Source organism: Acomys russatus, chromosome 32 (genome assembly GCF_903995435.1).
Source record: "Acomys russatus chromosome 32, mAcoRus1.1, whole genome shotgun sequence".
Lineage (NCBI taxonomy): Eukaryota > Metazoa > Chordata > Mammalia > Rodentia > Muridae > Acomys > Acomys russatus.
The window spans coordinates 19,592,217-19,608,369 of NC_067168.1; the positions used below are offsets into that span (position 1 = coordinate 19,592,217).

The 16,153-nt window shown below is 40.2% G+C and overlaps 1 pseudogene; it reads right to left on the minus strand.

The window, feature by feature from the left end:
- Positions 1-7,318: 7,318 nt before the first annotated feature.
- On the minus strand, positions 7,319-7,435 carry LOC127184522 (uncharacterized; annotated as a pseudogene).
- Between the last annotated feature and the right edge of the window lie 8,718 nt (positions 7,436-16,153).

Sequence of the window (16,153 nt, forward strand, 5' to 3'; positions counted from 1 at the left end):
TTTATGCCAGTACCATGTGGTTTTTATTACTTTTGCTCAGCTTGAAATCTGGCATCATGCTACCTTCAGATATTATTTTATTGTTCAGAATTGTTTAGCTATCCTGCTTATTTTTCCCTATATGAATTTGAACATTTTTTTCACAGTCTCTAAAGAATTGTGTGTGAATTTTGATGGGAATTGCATTGAATCAGTAGATTGTTTTTTTTCTAAGATGGCCTTCTTCACCATGTTAATCCTACCAATCCATGAGCATGAGAGATGTTTTCTTCTTTTGATATCTTCTTCTGTTTCTTTCTTCAGAGACTTGAAGTTCTTGTCATATGGGTCTTTCACTTGCTTGGTTAGAGCTACACCAAGACAGTTTATATATTTGTGGCTATTGTAAAGGGTTTCATTTCCCTAACTTATTTCCCAGACCAATTATCATTTATTGGTGTTTTGAGTTCATTGTGTATCCAGCCACTTGGCCGAAAGTGTGTAAAAGCTGTAGGAGTTCCTTGGCAGAATTTTTGGGGTCACTTTTGTATACTATCGTATCATCCAGGAAAAGTGATGCTTTGACTTCTTCCTTTCCAATTTGTATCCCCTTGATCTTCATTAGTTGTCTCTTGCTCTAGCTAGAACTTCAAGCACTATATCGAATAGATACGAAGAGAGTGGACAGACTTTTCTTGTCCCTGATTTTAGTGGAATTGTTTGAAGTCTCTCTCTATTTAATGTGATGCTGGCTATTGGCTTGCTTTATACTGCCTTTGTGTGTGTGTGTGTGTGTGTGTGTGTGTGTGTGTGTGTGTGTGTGTGTGTGTGTGTATATGTACGAGCCTTGTATCCCTGATCTTCCCAACACTTTTACCATAAAGGGTTGTTGATTTTGTCAAAGGTCAGCATCTAATGAGATTGTCATGTGGTCTTTTTTCTTTCAGTTTGTTTATATAGTGGGTTGCATTGATAGATTTTCGTATATTAAAGCATGTCTGCATCGCTGGATAAAGCCTACTTGATCATGATGGATGAGGTATGTGATGTGTTACTGGATTTGGTTTGTGTATATTTTATTGAGTATTATTACATCAATGTTCATACGGGAGATTGGTCTGAAATTCTCTTTCTTCATTGAGTCTTTGTGAGGTTTAGGTGTCGGTGTGAGTATGGCCTCATAGAACGAGTTTTGCAATGTCTCTTTAGTTTCTATTTTGTGAAATAGTTTGAGGAGTATTGGTATCAGCTGTTCTTTGAAATTCTAATATAATTGTGCACAAAATCACCTAGTCCAGGGCCTTTTTTGGCTGGGCGACTTTCAATGACTCCTTCTATTTCCTTAGGAGTGATAGGCCTATTTAAATTGTTCATGTGATTTTGATTTAACTTGGAAACTGGCATCTTTGTATTGGCTTTTATTATTTATTCTATCAATAAATTCTAATTTACTGATCTCAGCCCTGAGTTTGATTATTTTCTGTCATCTACTCCTCTTGGGTGAGTTTGTTTCTTTTTGTTCTAGAACTTTCAGATATTCCAATTTCCATATGAAGGCACTTAGTGCTATGAACTTTCCTCTTAGCACTGTTTTCATTGCCTCCTATATGTTTGGGCACTCTGTGCCTTCATTTTCATTGAATTCTAGAAACTCCTTAATTCTGTCTTTAGTTCTTCCCTTAGTGGTCATTGAGTGGAGAGTTGTCCAGTTTCCATGAATTTAGGTTGTTTCCGTTGTTGAGTTCCAGCTTTAATCCATGGTGGTGTGATGAGATACAAGGGGTCATTTAAATTTTCTTCTATCTGTTAAGGCGTGCTTTATGACTAATTATACTGTTTATTTTGGAGAAGGTTCTGTGAGGTGCTGAGAAGAAAATATATTCTTTTTGGGGGGTGTTGAAGTCTCCTACTATTAATGTATTGGGTTTGATGCGTGACTTAAGTTTTAGTATTGTTTCTTTTATGAATGTGGGTGCCCTTCCACTTGGGGCATAGATACTCAGAATTGAGATGTCATCTTGTCAGATTTTTCCTTTGATAGACATGAAGTGTCCTTCCCCATCTCTTTTGATTAATTTTGGTTGAAAGTTTACTTTATTAGATATTATAATAGCCACTCCAGCTTGCTTCTTGCATGTGTTTGCTTCGAAAACTTTTTCCAGCCCTTTACTCCGAGATAATGTCTATCTTTGTTGTGGAGGTATGTTTCATGTTTGCAGCAGAATAGTGGATCCTATTTATTCATCCATTCTGTTAGCCTGTCTTTTTATTGGGGGAACTGAGTCCATCGATGTTGAGAGATGTTAACGATCAATGATTGTTAATTACTATTACTTTGATTTCGTGGTTGTACGTGTGTTTCCCTTCTTTTGGTTTTGTTTGTGTGGACTTATTTATTTTCTGTTCTTGGTGTAGTTAGGCTTTTGGTTTGGAGTTTTCCTTCTAATATCTTCTGTAGGGCTGGATTTGTGGCTAGGTACTGTTTGAATTTGGTTTTGTCATGGAATATCTTGCTTCTTTATCTATGATGATTAATAGTTTTGCTGGATATGGTAGTGTGGTCTGACATCTGTGGTCTCTTAAAGTCTGCAAGATATCTCCTCAGGCCTCTGGCTTTTAGAGTCTCTGTTGAGAAGTTGGGTGTACTTCTGATAGGCCTGCTTTCAAATGTTACTTGGCCTTTTCTACTTGCAGCTTTTAATATTCTTTCTTTGTTCTGTATATTTAATTGTTTTATTGTTATGTGGTGGGAGGATTTTCTTTTTCTGCTCCAATCTATTTGATATTCTGTATGCTTCTTGTATGCTATGTATTTCCTTAATAGATTTATTTATTACCTTTTTTAAGGCCTCTATTATCTTTATAAAGTTGGATTTAAGGTCATAGTTTTGTGCTTCTGCTCTATTAGGATATCCAGGGCTTGTTGTAGTAGCATAGCTGGTCTCTAATGCTGTCATATTGTCCTGGCTTTTGTTGATTGAGTTCTTAAGTTCCCTGGTGCTTGTTGGCCACCAAGGATTCCAGCAGAGTTGTGGGTTGGATGCTCCTGGTGCCAACACGACTCCTCGAGAAAGCAAGAAGAACCATGGGCTGCACAGTGGAGCTTAGGGTTCAGAGGAAAGCTTGCCGAGATGTTGCTTGTGACTCAGGGTCACCTGGCAGGCAAGAGATTTGGGGTTAGGCGTTTTATCCTAGATGTTCCTGGGAACAGGAAGCCTCCTCTGGAAGACAGGCAGAGCCCATGGGCCTGACAGTGCATTGCAAGGGACAGCTTGTAGCTCATTGCTGCCAGGTGGTTGGCAGAAGCTCAAGGAGGCAGGAGATTGTTAGGAAGGGTTCTAACCTGGATATTCCTCCTCAGGGATGCAGGCAGAGCTGTGGGTGGGACAATATAGTTCAGGGGTCATAGTACATACAGCTCACCATGCTGGCTGTACCCCAGGGGGACCCAACAGGCAGGGGCCTTTGTTTTTTTTGTTTGTTGTTGTTTTTGTTTGTTTGTTCCTGTTTGTTTTTGTTTTTAATTCAACCATAACATCAGCATTACCAAAGGTCCATATGTTCCCCAAAAGTTTTCCTTCCCTCTTCCCCCTCCTTCTGGATTAATCAGCACACAACCTCATTTTGCACTACAGAGTTCAATTTCTGTGAGCCAAAAATAAACTTCTAGCCAGGCATGTGCTGTGGACATGAGCACATGCTCAGCTGGTAGTAAATGTGTTTACACAGTTATGTAAGGTGAGAGACAGATTAACCATTTGTGGGTATGAGCCCGTGCCCTGCTGTCTTTGAAATGACAATTTAAAGTTAGTTTTTCTCCTAGTCATCAAATGGCATCCGTTTGTCATATTTGTTAATTGCAGACAGATGTGCTCACTGGACCAGGTAATCTTTCCTGACATGGACCCATCGATTCTTGATACCGTCTTCTCAAGAACCATTTTTTAAGCCTCTGTTGATCAGAAACAGATTCCCCATTTTTCCAAGCCTCAGTTGATCAGAAGCAGCTTCCCCAGAACGATTATGCAAGCAGGACCCACTGCTCTTCATAACTGTCAGTGGCTTACTCAGTGTGACTGTAGCTGTTTCTCTAGGGACATGATTATGTGTCCCAAAATACCCATGACTAATTGTCACATCGGAGAATTAACAGAGGTAGAGGGAGGCGAGGAGGGTTTTATCTCTTGAAAGAGCTTTCAGAGAAACATAGAAACATCCTTGGCGATTTCAGCCTGCATGTTCCCGGCCTTGCCTCTGACCGACAAAGTGAAACCAACTATCGCTGTGAGTATAAACACCCCGTAGGGAAAGTAAAGAGAGCTTGTGGCACACACACGCCTTGGTAATAGGGATAGAGGCCACCAAAAGGGTCCCTGGCAAATGGGAAGGGGTTTCCATGGGCCCTGTTGCATGGAGTCCCATCAGGGAAACATTCATATACCATTCGCTGCAGTTACTGCATAGCCACTACCACTTACTAACCACCTAGCGTGTCAGGACTGCTCCAGTCCTTTGAGTGTCAACAGAGAAGAGGTTGCCCTGGTGTAGTCATCCTCCCTTTAATTGATGAGAAGTTTTTTTTTTTAAATAGAAGGACCAACATTATTAGGTCAATACTACATAATAACTGTCTAATAACTCTTCTAAGTAGAAAAACAGTTCCTAAACTCCCACATTCTGTTCTTTCTAAATTATAATAATATTATTTTGTTGTAATTTAAACCATATTATTATTAAGACAGTGAATTGGATCTTAACTACAAAGAACAATTATTAAGCTATTCTATTGTCTTGCTATTTTTTGTTTTCACCTGTTTGACCCAATAGACAGCTTGGTGGCTTATGTGATGTCACACTTGTTCCTAAACAAGATGCTCCATTTTGAATAGACATCCTTACTTTGCCTCATTCCTTTATCTTGTTAGCAGTTCAGCGGAAGTTATGTGCCAGCACTCTGTGTGGCTTCACACAGACATCTTCCAAGTTAATGGAGGAACCAGTGCACATTTGATGGAACATAGCAGGATATTCTTCCCACTAGATCATTTGGTGCCTCCAATAGGCACCCTATCTAAACTAGTTGTCAAGGGCCCTTTTAGATCTCCACTTATGAAACTCTAATAGCATCCATCAATGAAGAAATTCCAGTGAGGCGTGGCGACACACATCTGTAATCCCAATATTCAGGGAGGCAGAGGCAGGTGAATCTCTGTGAGTTCGAGGGCACCCTGGTCTACAAAAGAAGTGCAGGACAAACAAGGCCACACAGAGAAGCCCTGTCTTTGAAAAACAAAGATTGGGGTAAAGGAAAAAGAAAAGAGAAAGAAATCCCAATTCTTTGTACAAAGTCTTTTTCATATAGCCAAGCAAGCACATTCATATAGTAATTCAGTAAGACTAGCTTCTTGAGTCTATGTACCAGAGCTACCAGAGCACCGTTTATGTAAACGCAGACCCTATGTGCATAGTAACTACATACACGAGGCCATTTATTCTTCAAGATACCCTTCTCCTCTCCCCCCCTTCTCTTGTCTTTGCTTTTCTTTTGTACTTCTCTACCCCGAAATATAGGAGGATTTGTCACGAAAGGTAGAGTTTATGTGCAATCTAACTCCTCATTAAATGAAGAATGTTTGGCAAGTAGAATTCGTTTTCAATTTATGAACACAGGCTGATATTCTTTATCCTGTAAATTCAGCTTCAAATATTTTCCAACTCTGCAATACTTCTAGTTTTAGATACTTCCTTCTGCCAAACACTGAGCACATTCACTTGAAATTACTGTATCTTCTAACGTTATATCTCTTGTTGAATGTAGTAATAATGACACTTCAAAAAAAAAAAAAAAACACCTAATTGAAATATATTTTAAATATAAATCATTCTATGAAGGGCTAGGATGAAACTTAAGGTAGAACATTTGTCCAGCATGCATAAGACCCTGGGTTCATCCCCAGGTCCTAAATAAAGATATAAATGAATAAAAATATTACATATCCATATTTGGGTATCCTGTTATCGCTCTATGTCAAGGTGATCTGGAAGTCTTGGGTTTTTTGAAACTGGCCCCTTCATATACTTCAGCAGTTTATGGATGGGGTAGATGTTGGCGTGGGACAACTCAAAGCCCTTGATCTGAGCCTGGGAGGTATCTGAGCTGATCAGCCTGTTGGCTCTCCTGCTCTCATGGCCTCCAGGCAGGATTACTAACAATTCCTGCAACCACAGTCAGATCTACTGTGCTGCCCAGATGAGGTGCAAGATCTGTGTTCCCAAATGCTGCGGCAGTTGAGGGACATGGCCAGTTCTCCCACTTTCACGAGCCCAGGGCCAGCTCTCTCTCCTGCTGTAGGCGGCAAGGTGCAAAGGTAAGGGAGGGTATCTTTCCCTCGCTGTCCATGCTGACACCCACTCAGCAGACAAGTTGTGGGGCCAGCTTTCCCACACTCATGTTCTTGGGGCCAGCTCATCCCAAACCCCTGGTCCAGGGCCAGTGCTGCCAAGGTGAGGCACAGGACCTATTCTCCTAAATGCTGCAGCAGGCGAGAGGCCGGGAAGCTCTCCCGCAAGGCCAGCTCTCCTGCCTCTTAAAGGTGGCAAGAGGTGAGAAGGGGCCACCTCTCCCTCACCCATGTCAGTGCATGGCAGACAAGTAGCAGGGCCATCTCTCCTACAACCAAGCCCTCTGGACTGGCTCTCCAATGATGCCCAGGTGAGGGGTGGGGTAAATCCTTTCTGTACAAACTTTAGATATTAACATGTCCCAGACTAGGGACATATGCCTGGCTTTTGGTGGTAACAGACCCCTCCTGCTACAGGGCCATAAACCCAGAGGTATCCCCATCTGCAACACAGGACAAGACCCCACCATGGTCCCAGCTGGCACTGCTATCTACTGACATCAGGCTATTCCTCCCTATCCTTGAGTCTTCAGTTCTGCTTCTCTCCATTGCACCCACAACTATCTGTTTTTCTTTCTCTTCCATTTCTCCACCACTTACTTGCTCCTTTTAGTGGTGCTCTGAGTCTTTGAGTATCTGGAAGCTCCACAGGAGTGGTCTCATGTGTGCTATGCCCCACTCATGTGCTATGGTACCTGAAAGGGGTCATCTCAGGAGTGCTTTGATCCTCCAGGCCTTCGTGGTGCTGGACTGCTGGATACTTCAGGCTAGCTCTCTGTCTGGGCCCCATGGCATGGGTCTGGTTATCATCTCAGGCATGTGGTCCCAGGCAGAGTTTTCCTAGTCTCTGGCTTGCTCCCTGTCCTGGGAGCCTTTCCAGCCTTGCTTGGCACTGGACTGGTGGTCATCTCGGGCTCATTTTTTTTTTTTTTTCAGGGAATGTTAGGCTACTAATCACTCAGAACACTGAAAGTAGCCATAGCCTCTCTCCTCTCTGCCACCTACTGACGCACATGTGACATAGCAGCCACAACAACAATGCTTCTGGGTGCAGAAAGTTTCTCATTTTAAAACTAGAATTTATTGTAAGAATTCACATTGCTGAATATATTTTTAAGTATCAGCTCATCTGATTTAGCCTTTGTTTAAAACAAGGCTCTGATAAGTTACTATTTGCCTGTATTTAATAACAAGAACCAACTCTTAGGTTTTGGTTCCACTGATAATATAGAAACAAAACCCTCTATATTACAAAAGTTTCGCAGATTGGGAGCCTGACATGGGTCAAAACTGAATTTGAAATTCTCTTCTAATCCACATATGAATTATCTGCTAGACTTGAAGAAAAACCTCCTTTTCATCATTTTGCTTTGGGAAATGCTACTCGTAATATTTCACAGTTCCTAAAATGTTTGTTAATTAGTATTAAATGTTTTTGGATCATTGCAAATATGCGTAAATAAATACTTAAAGCTTATCTAAGCCTTTTATGAATTAAATATAAATATAAGTGTGGATATATCTCATAAATGCACAAATAGACCCCAAATGGAATGAAGTTAAATCTTTTAAAAGCAAGAATAATAATTACATATATTTAGATGGATAGACAGAAAAATTACTCAATATGTAATAAGTAAAGGAAAATCACATCCTATCCTCCCATTGTATGTAATAAACAAACAGTATTTATTACTCTAATATGGCGTAAGAAGGAAATATAATTAACTTTCAAAGACCAGAGTCTTTTAAATGGATTATTCTAATGTTTATTTTTTGTTGAATTTGTTATTATATTTACAACCCAAGAAAAGTTTATGGCAATAGTGCACATTTAAGAGTCACTCTGAAGCAGAGCTTGGTTCCCTTGCCAGTGTAGTCACATTGCTTTATTCTCTCAAGCTACACGGTCCTTCTTCCTTGCCATTTTTTACCACTGCTACATCCCAGGTAGCTTGTTTTAAGAATTATTGTCTATTCTCTCCTCATACGATCCAAGGGAGAAATGTTTTTTTGGGGGGTGCTTTCTTACAAAGCATGGGTGAGGGAAGTCACATTGGACAGTCTTACCCAGGGCGGATGATGATTTCTCCATAACAACAGAGATGGAACCCTTTTCAGTTAACCTCAGCTATTTTCTCTAGAACCCCCTGAGACCAGCCAACAGCTTGCAATTAAAACAGGGCTACATATCAATGTCTGGGAGGAATAATTGGAATCTCAGCTGAGTCCAGAGATCCTCTCCAACTCCTCCGCCTAGTGAGAAGATGTCAACAGTCAACAAGCCACGTGGTGATGATGGTCTGCAGTCAGGCACAGCCGACGCCCTGTATTTGTAACAGTGATTTCTGCTTAAATTTTTATGTTCATATGACCACAACTATTTTTACACACACACACGCACGCACGCACGCACCCACACACACGCACACACACACATACACACACACACGCACACACACACATACACACACACACACGCACGCGCACACACACACACACACGCACACACACGCACGCACACACACGTCATCAGACTGCTCTGAAAGCATTTTTTAACCACTGAGCCGTTTCACCATTCCTATGCATCTATTATTGTTCTTGATTGCTATTTACAAAAAGTACCTTAGACAGAATATATTAAAAAATAGCAACAGTGTATGACTCCTAGGGCAGGAAGCAAGGAAGTCCAAGATCATGGTGCTCGATCATATGTGTCACCATTACCTCTTTCCAAATTCCTTTTGGTGACCCATACCCTATCTTCCTCCCAACTTCATGTCCCCTATATTTTGTTATTCATTCCCCAAGTCCAGTCAATGCTGGCATATGTTCAGGGGTATGGGGCCATTCCCAAGGAAATGCATGGCCTACCACCAGCCATGTCCCCAAAGAGAATGGCTCTTACTTCTTCCACCACCACCCACTGTAAGTAGCTACTCTACCAAGGGTGGTACTCTGCAGATCCTTGATGATTCATATGTGAGTTTTGACTGGCTTGAGATTGCAAAGGTCTTCTGTGGATAACCACAGCTGCTATGCATTATAGGTATAGCAACCAAGGCCTCTCCAGAAGTCAGCATTTCACTGCTCTCATCTTTGCTCACCACCTCTCATTCTTTTCACCTATTCTTCTAAGATGTTCCCTGAACAAAAGAGAGAAGAGGAAAAGCTACGCCCCAGTATCACAATCTAGGGCATGCATAGCTGCAACCACTCTTTCTCAACTTGTCTTCACTCCCCTCAAGTTCCACTACCTTCCAACAGTGCCAGGGCTAGGGACCAAGCATTCATTCTCAGGCTCTTTCCTGGTGGGGTTTGGAGGGACAAAGGTTACCAGCACATTTTGGAGAGACTCCTATGGTACCAACAGGAAATAGAAAGCAACAGACAAAAGGACTAGATTGAAATTTCAAGTCCTAGCCATAGCAGGGGAGACAGAGATTGGGATTTGAGAAATATTAATGATAGAGAAGTTTAGTCTCACCTTTAGTAGCATTGCAGAGCTACCTTGTCGAAGTCTATACACAGGACTCCAGAAGTTAATAATTAGCCTACGACCACCTGCATGACTAACTCTCTTCAGAGACATAAAACAGAAGTCATAATCCTAATTATGCCAAATATCCTGTTCACGTTAAAAACTTGTAATGCATCTTAAAAAAAAGGAACTTATGACACATTGCCAAAGATCAGTGCTGGTCCACAGAAACAGAGGAAACAATACTGCAGTACAGCAGGAAACAACTGCTAAAATGGTATTCAAGAATCCAAAGAAAATGATTGGTTCTAGTAAATTACTGGTTATAAAATTTATCAAGAGGCAGGCAAGTTTCGAGAAGGAATCAATCAGAGACACTATATAAATCCAATATTTGCCATAGGTTTCCAAGCATATCAAAGTTTATATTACAAGAGAAAAATGTAAACATAGACTTGTTAGACAGTCGGTGAGTCTAACACACACTTAATTGAATGGCCAAGAAGAAAAGGACGAAAATGTTTGAAGGAAATAGCTTAAGGAGAAAATAGCTAATACCTTTCCAATTTTGATGAAAGACACCAAGCCAGTTATGAAGCTTAAAGAAACATAGGCAGTATGGATACAAGAAATCACACCTTTTAATGTGACTAGCTGCACAAAGGTAAATATTAAAACATCAGTGTTAGAACCATGGCTATGGTAAAACCTGAGACACTAAATCGGTTAGAAGAAAAGGTGAGGAAGAGCCTGGAACACATTGGCACAGGAGACAACTTCCTGAACAGAACACCAACAGCCTGGGCCTTAAGGTCAACAATCAATAAATGGGACCTCATGAGGCTGAGAAGCTTCTGTAAGACAGGAGACACTGTCAACAGAATAAAGCAACAGTCCACAGACTAGGAAAAGATCTTCACCAACCCTACATCTGACAAAGGTCTAATATCCAAAATATATAAAGAACTCAAGAAATTAAATACAAACAAATCAAATAATCCAATTAAGAAATGGGGCTCAGAACTAAATAGAGCATTCTCAACAGAGGAATATCGAATGTCTGAGAAACACTTAAAGAAATGCTCAACGTCTTTAATCATCGGAGAAATGCAAATCAAAATGACTCTGAGATTCCATCTTACACCCATCAGAATGGCTAAGATAGAAAAAACTCAAGTGACAGCACATGTTGGTGAGGATGTGAAGAAAGGGGAACACTCCTTCACTGCTGGTGGGAATGCAAACTACTTTCGCAATCTATCTTGTGCTATCTCAGAAAACTGGGAAGAGGGCTTCCTCAAGACCCAGCTATTCCACTCTTTGTAATATATCCAGAAGATGACCCACCACACAACAAGAACATATGTTCAACCATGTTCATAGCAGCCTTATTCATAATAACCAGAACCTAGAAACAACCTAAATGTCTCTCAGTCAAAGAATGGATAAAGAAACTGTGGTACATTTACACTATGGAATAGTACTCAGCTATTAAAAACAAGGAAATCCTGAATTTTGTTGACAAATGGATGGAACTAGAAATAATCATACTGAGTGAGTTAACCCAGAAGCAGAAAAACTACATGGTAAATACTCACTTATAATTTGACACTAGCCCAAGAGGTATGTTCCATGAAAGTCCACTTACTAGGAGATTGGGATAAATATGAGAACATCCTAGTGGGATTCTAGGTTGGAGAAGTATGGGAGAATGGAGAAATAGAAGGATCCAGGGGGTCCTAGAAACCTACAAGAAGAACATCATGATGGGCAGATCTGGGTCCACACATCAAGCTCAAACTATTGCACCACCCAAGGACAATACATGCAGTGAACATTGAACCTCTACTCAAATCTAGCCAATGGAAAGGCCATTCTCCACAGTTGAGTGGAGAGTGGGGACTGACTCTGACACTAACTCTGGTTCCCCATATTTGACCACTTCTCCTTGTTGGGGAGGTCTGGTGGCATTCAGAGAAAGGATAAGCAGGCTGCCAAGATGAGACTTGATAGCCTATGATCATACAGAAGGGAAGGAGGTCCTCCTCCGTCACAGACATAGGGGAGGGGAATAGGGTGAAAGCGGGAGGGAGGGAGGAATGAGAGGGTATAAGGGATGGGATAACAACTTAGATGTAATCTGAATAAATTAATTAAATAAACAAAACAAAACAAAACAAAACAAAACAAAAAAACTATGGCTATGGGTCCCAACAGATAAATGGAAGTTATAAAAACAAGTTGTTGAGGAATGAGAGAAAAATATGTCCACACAAAAATTTAAACTTAGGTGAAAATACTCTTAAAAATGCATGAAGTTCCAGATAAGCTGTGGTGACATTTTCTTTGGCTTACTCTATGTTATTCTTTTCATACCCATTTCATCAGTTTCTGTCCTAATCTTTATTATTTTTTTTCCATCTACTATTTAGGGTTTTGACTCATTCTTGTTTACCTAAGACTTGGAAGTACACAATTATACCATTTATTTACCATCTTTCTCACACTTTTACTTTTTTTTTTCTTTTTTGCATTTATTGTTTATATGGGAGAGGGCCTGTGATTGCCATGGCTTGTGTGTAGACATCAGAGGATGACTTTGGGGGGCTTGGTAAGTTATCATCATTTGGATTTATGTTTCCCCTTTCTACTAAGGAAGATTCCTCCTAAAGTAGCAGAGACAGCAACTCTGGTATTCACATAGAGTAAAAGGTTCTTACGGACTTCATGTTATTTCTGATAACGTTCAGAGGGGAGTCACCTATGCTCCACTGGGAAGAAAACACAGTGTAATCAGTGGCCCTACCCTGCTGTAAAGTCCAGGAATGACTAACTTAAAGGCAGTCAACAGCTGTGTAATTGGTTCTAAGGTTCATTCAATATGAAGAAATACAGGACTTTCCACAATCCAATCAATAATATATAAACAACAAAAAAGATTCATAACAAGTAATGACTTTAAAACAGTAATAAAAATCTCTTAAGAAGAAGAGCCAGTGATTGAGCAAATTCACCACCAAACCATTAAGGAAAAGATAATAATAATTTTATATTTGTTCCATGAGGTGAAAATGGAAGGAACACTGCTAAATTCATTTTAGGAAGCCAGAATTACCCTGTCAACAAAACTGGCTTAGAATATGAGAGAGAGAGAGAGAGAGAGAGAGAGAGAGAGAGAGGGAGAGAGAGAGAAAGAAGAAGAAGAAGAAGAAGAAGAAGAAGAAGAAGAAGAAGAAGAAGAAGAAAACCAAAACCAAAACCAAAACCAAAACCAAAGCAAAACAATGATCAACTGCCTTTATGAACATGGACACAAGTATTTTCAAACATATACATGCAAACCAAAATCAAGAGCTTATAAAGAAAATCATGGGTGTGACTAACATGTCTCACAGCAGCGTTGGTGCAACATAGTAAAAGCAACTCCTGTATTCAAAACATAAAAAGACGTGAGGACAGAAATGAAGTGATCATCTCTCAATAGATTCAGAAAAGTTCTTTGACAAATTCCAACATCCTTTCATGATAAAAGCCTTAGAAAAACTAAAGGAATATGACTCAACATAATAAAGGCAAACCAAGGGCCAGTATTAACATAAAGCAACTGAAGAATACACCAGCAAATGGAGTGATCAGCCATGGGCACAGACTGGCAAAATAAATACTGTGAAAATGTCTATGTTACAGAAATAAAACTACAGATTCAACATAATCTCCATCAAAATTTCAATAAACTTTACACAGAACCAAAAAAATAATTTACTAAGTCATATTGGAAACACAATAGTCTCAAATGGCCAAAGCAATCCTAAGCAGAAAGGTCAAGGCTGGAATATCACTGTATCTCAAATTATATAAGAAATGAAGAAATAAAAGTAGCATGTCACCAAATAGATGCAGCATAAAAGAAAGGACCCAGAAACTAATTTAAATGGTGGCAAAAATATGAGGAAGCGAGACCTCTGTCCAGGGCTGGCGATCCTATAAACTCACGTAACCGCTATGAAAATTGTGTGGTAACTCCCTAATAAACTAAACTATCATAAAACCCGACTATAGCATTCCTGGTTATATAACCATAAGATGCGACCTAGTAACAGGGTTCTTTGCACATTCATGGTACTGCTTCCCTTTTTCCAGTAAACAGAAAATAGAAAGAATTTAGATGTTCATCAACAGATGAATTGATAAAGAAAATGTAATATGTACATATCATGAAATTTTATTCAGGCATAAGAAATAAATTAGGATACTTATAAGAAAAAAGGATGAAACTAGAGATCATTATATTTAATAAAAGCAGCCAGATTACAAAAGACAAATATCCCATGGAGTCCCTACTGCTGAAGACGCCAAAAGACAAATATCACATGGAGTCCCTACTGCTGAAGACGCCACGAACTTTGGACACAGAACTGAGAAGAGGTTGAGTTGGTTCTATCCCAAAAGTCTTCTCCCTGAGAAGATGCCATAGACCCTCCCAAGAGAGGGAAGCAACCAATCGTCCCACCCCGCTATGATTCCTATGAACCACAGCAATGACCAGTATAGGGAGATAAGACTAAGGGTACAATAGTGGTACACATACATTGTTGGTAACCAACAGCTCTCTAATTGGGTGTAAGGCACACTCAACAACAGGGAAGTCATGCCTGTTACTGGTAATCTGTCACTAACAAACAGAGATCTTGGAAATGAACCTACAGCTAACACTTTACTATAATAGGAGAATTCCTATCTATATTCTAAATATCCTTATGTTCACAGCTCAGTAAGTATAGGTCATACTATATGTGAAATCTTAGATTTAGATGTAGCTCTATCTCTCCTTCCTTTATCTTTCTTCCCCCACAGTAGATCATTGGGGAAGTAAGGGATGCATGCGATGGCTATTGCCACTACTTTATTAGAACTTAAAATTGTACCAGAGAAAATCCTCTGGGAATATCTGTGAAGAAATTTTTGGTGGTGTTGTTGTTAGGTCAACCTCTGGGCATGCCTGTGGGAAATCATCTTAAATCAGGTTAACTGAGGTAGGACAGCCTTCTTCCGGTGGGTGATAATATTGCCTATACTACCACCAGCAGAACCACCACCAAATCATAACCACCCCCATAACCACCACTGCCACCACCACCATAACCACCACCATCACCATAACCACCACTACCACCACCATAACCACCACTACCACCACCATCATCAAGGGTTCAAGATGGCGGGTCCTTTGGTCTGGAAAGGCAGAACCTCTGAATTCTGGTCCTTTGGCTGTGGCTCAGCTTCTATTTTGGTTGCTCTCACATATTCGTTTTGTCCCCCAAGCAGTGCTTCACAGACATTTTTTTCAACTTGATTTAAAAAAATAAAAAGAAAAACCACTGCTTTACTCTAAACCTAACAAGAAGTAAACCAAATGGTAAATAAACAAAACAGCCATATGTGTCTCCATTTAATAATCAATATGTACTTTCTGCCAAGCATTGTACAGGAGATGAGCGTAATGTCTGTCCTCAAGGATCATATGATAAAGAGAGAAAGAAAAGTAGGGGGGGAAAGTAGTGGAATGAGGTTCATATGCATAAATTCTTTACAATATAGCCAGAGTAAACTTGATTTTTAATTTATAATTTTTAAATCTTTAAAAAATTTTTGTATTGTTCATGTGGCCACTATAGATATTTGTATTCACAAGCTCAGTTTTTATTTTCTTTTGGTCCCTCTAATAAATTTAAAATATCAAATTTTGCTAAGACTTTGATGTCAGTTTCTTTGTGTTTATGCTTTCAATAAAGTACTATTTCTTCATTTGAGAAGTGCCCTTGGCGGTTATTACCAAGCAGAACATTATTAATTGTTAAATGCATTCTGACAAATCACGTGGGAAGGAAAATGGAAAATTCCAGGACTCTACTTCCCAAGGGCCTGCCCCATGTAAACACCTCCCAGAGCACAGCAAGGCCAAGTTCTCTCATCATCTTCATCAGGTCTGTGTCCAGTTGTGGTTCAGTATGAGGTCAAAGGACATTTGGGTTGGCCCACTTTCTTCAGATTCCTGTTTAGGGTTGAACCACTTTTAGTTTGACACAGCAAGTAACCAAGTAACCAATGTCCTCTTTCTAGAGTCAAAAACATTGAGCAGGCCTGCTCTTGCCCAGATCCGCGCCTCAACCCCAGTCCCTCTCCCTCCCTCGCAGATAAAACTGGCTCCTCCAGGGCTGCAACTGGTGGCTGAGCAGTGAGGCTAGGAGACAGTTGCTCCCGGCAAAAGCGCAGCCCCACAGGCTCCGCTGGC